Below are 3,404 nucleotides of genomic sequence, written 5' to 3'. Positions count from 1 at the left end.
AGTCCTCACCCTGAATGTGCCGGGGTTCCATATGGACACTGGTTCTAATCCTGGCAGCTCCACTTCCCATCCAGCTCCCTGCTTGTGGCCTGAGAAAGCAGTCTAAGACAGCCCAAAGCTTTGGGACCCTGCATGCACATGGGAGACCCCGAGGGGGGTTCCTGGCTTCTGGCTTTGGATCGGCAAAGCACTGGTCATTGTGGTTACTTGGGGAGTGAATCATCAGACAGAAGATCTTCCTCTCTGTCTCTCCTCTTCTATATATATCTGACTTTCCAATAAAAACAAATAAATCTTTAAAAAAAAAAAAAAAAAAGAAAAGATGTATGCCAGACAGTAGCAGTCAGTGCCACTCAAGAGCTCGCTACCTTTTCTTGGTGGACAGCTGAGAATTACAGCGGGTATTTACTTTTTGCTGGAGGTTTGACTCTACCTTTGTGAATACTCACAAATTTCGAAGTGAGAAATGGCTATAAATTAAACTCCTTTTTAGCTCTTTTTTCCCAAGAAGTTGTTTCTCAAACCATAATTATAGGCTTGAAATAGAAACTTTTCATTTTGATAGCCAGGTTCTCGCAATAACATATGTTTTGTTCCGGAATTATCTGAAAATTTAATTTTTTTTCCAATCTAACCCAAATTGCCCGATGCAATATATAAGCAATATAGTGCACGGATTCCTAAAATGTTATTCAGTCTTTCCTTCTCTCTTTCTCTCTGCTTTGCAGCTTAATTGTTCAGTATGCGTTAAAATATTAAATGCTCAACTTTTCTACTGGACTTAGAAAATGCCCATCATTAAATCTCTTGAGTGCAAAAGACAGCAACAACAACAACAACAAAAGACAGAGTCCCAACCCTCTTTGTCCTCAACCCCATTTGCAGCGTCAGGATAAAGAGAAGACACTGTCCTCTCTGGCTTGGATGAACAGCAATGTGTGACCTTGCAAATGGCAAGAACACAGGTGTCCTCAGAGTGGCCACAGGTGCTACCTGGAGGTGCCTTGGGCCACCAGAGAGCAGTGGTGTTTGTCTTTCGCCAGATTGCTGTTCCCAGCTCGCGTGGAACAGCAGAGGTGAGCCTACTAAGAACAACAGCTTACACTCTCAAAGGGAGCAGGGAGTCATGAAGACATGCAAAAGGAGGTCCAATGCCGGTGGTGCCCTCCAATTGTCAGCCTTGCCCAGGTTCTTGGGCTTTCCTCTCAAGGCCTCTCTCTATGCCATTTCAGCTCATGAGAGGCCGCATGGATTCTGAACCTAGGATTTTCACTCTCACTGGAAAATACCAAGAAACATACGCCACATGCACAATTCAGTGTGACACTCCATCAACCCTGCCAAAATGGGTTGCCCAATTCTTTAACTTTATCTGCTTCCTGATATAGGCTAATAAAGAAGCTGGCAGGAAGTGGGTATTGAGGAAAGGATGATAAAGAAAGAGACTTCTGACTTGTAAGAATCAGAGACATTTGGCCCTTTAATCCTACAGCCCTTTAATCCTGGAATAGCACACTGCAAGTGTTCTTTTCTTATAGGCCCTAATATGAGACTTGCAATATTACCATCCAAATCTTGTCACACATCACAAATTTGCTCTTAAGGGGAGAGTGTCTTGGAAAAGAATGAGGTCAGAGCACAATATATCTAAAAAGTTTGCATTTAGAGCTTGGATTACAATTAAAAGTCCTCCTGCCAGGGGTCCAGTGCAAGGCCCTGGCCGGCTCCCAGCGGTCTCCCCGGCCCGGGGCGCTCCCAGAACAAGCAAGACCCCTGAGAGCTCCACCTACTTCACAGGAGAAAATCCCACAGCAGAACTCGGAGTCAGCAATGGCTAAACCCAAGGTGGTTGTAGCGCCCGTGTTAATGTCCAAGCTGTCTGCGAATGCCCCTGAATTCTACCCATCAGGTTATTCTAATTACACAGAATCCTATGAAGATGGGTATGAGGAATATCCCACTCTATCAGAGTACATTCAGGACTTTTTGAATCATCTCACAGAACAGCCTGACAGTTTTGAAACTGAAACTGAACAGTTTGCAGAGACCCTGAACGGTTGGGTTACAACAGATGATGCTTTGCAAGAACTTGTCGAACTCATCAACAGGCTACGTCTATCCCAAATTTCTCTTACATGGGAGCTCGCCTGTGTAATTACTTGTCCCATCATCTGACAATTAGCCCACAGAGTGGCAGCTTTCGTCAATTGCTGCTTCAAAGGTGTCGGACTGAGTATGAAGTGAAAGATCAAGCTGCGAAAGGGGATGAAGTGATGAAGTGACTCGGAAACGGTTTCATGCATTTGTCCTCTTCCTCGGAGAACTCTTCCTTAACCTGGAGATCAAGGGAACAAATGGACAGGTTATGAGAGCAGCTATTCTTGAAGTTGGTCTTCGAGAGTTGCTGAATGCGCTTTTTTCTAATCCTATGGATGACAACTTAATCTGTGCAGTGAAATTACTGAAGTTGACAGGATCCGTTTTGGAAGATGCCTGGAAGGAAAAAGCCAAGACTGATATGGAAGAAATTATTCAGAGAATTGAAAATGTTGTCCTCGATGCTAACTGCAGCAGAGAACATAAAATTCCTGAAGTTGGTGGAGCTCCGGTCAAGTAACTGGGGTAGAGTCCATGCATCTTCAGCCTACAGAGAAGCAACACCTGAGAATGATCCTAACTACTTCATGAGTGAACCAACATTTTATACATCCGATGGTGTTCCTTTCACCGCAGCTGATCCAGATTACCAAGAGAAATATCAAGAATTACTTGAACGAGAAGATTTTTTCCCGGATTATGAAGAAAATGGAACAGATTTATGCGGGGCTGGTGATCCATACTTGGGTGATATTGATGATGAGATGGACCCAGAGATAGAAGAAGCTTATGAAAAGTTTGGTTTGGAATCAGAGTGTAAGCGAAAGCAATAAAGTAAATTTCAGTGTATCACTTTTATAAAACAGTTTAGGTATGGTGATTTAGCAGAATGCAGGACAGCAAGAAAATTTGTTGTATCAAATTAAGGATCTTGAGTTACGTTACTAATGTGTGCAACTTTAATTTTGTTTAACACTTATCTGCCAAAATAAACTTTCTTCCCTATAACTTAAAATGTGTATATATATAAAATAGATTATTGTGTACAGTTAATTCTGTTTTGGCTGCAATAAAATCGATTTTGAAATTAAAAAAAAAGTCCTCCTGAGGAAACCCATGAAGTAAGAGCAAAATGGTTATTGAAAATGGCACAATGATACTGTATGTTGCCCATGTTTTCCTCATTGGTGTACAAATGCAAACAACAATAGAACAGGAGTCCATTTGTCTATAATGTTCATGTTGTTGCAATAGGAGAGGAGGAGGATAATTCCCCTGTAGCTTCACTGTTTAGAGGCAGTCTAACG

At 42.3% G+C, this 3,404-nt stretch overlaps 1 pseudogene; it reads left to right on the top strand.

Annotated features, from left to right (window-relative positions):
* The first annotated feature begins 1,700 nt into the window (after positions 1–1,700).
* Positions 1,701–3,195, top strand: LOC131479635 (polyadenylate-binding protein-interacting protein 1-like; annotated as a pseudogene).
* Positions 3,196–3,404: the final 209 nt, after the last annotated feature.

The sequence above is a fragment of the Ochotona princeps genome, chromosome 2 (assembly GCF_030435755.1).
Source record: "Ochotona princeps isolate mOchPri1 chromosome 2, mOchPri1.hap1, whole genome shotgun sequence".
NCBI lineage: Eukaryota > Metazoa > Chordata > Mammalia > Lagomorpha > Ochotonidae > Ochotona > Ochotona princeps.
The sequence above is the reverse complement of the archived record's forward strand: the minus strand, read 5'-3'. Positions and strand labels throughout refer to the sequence as shown.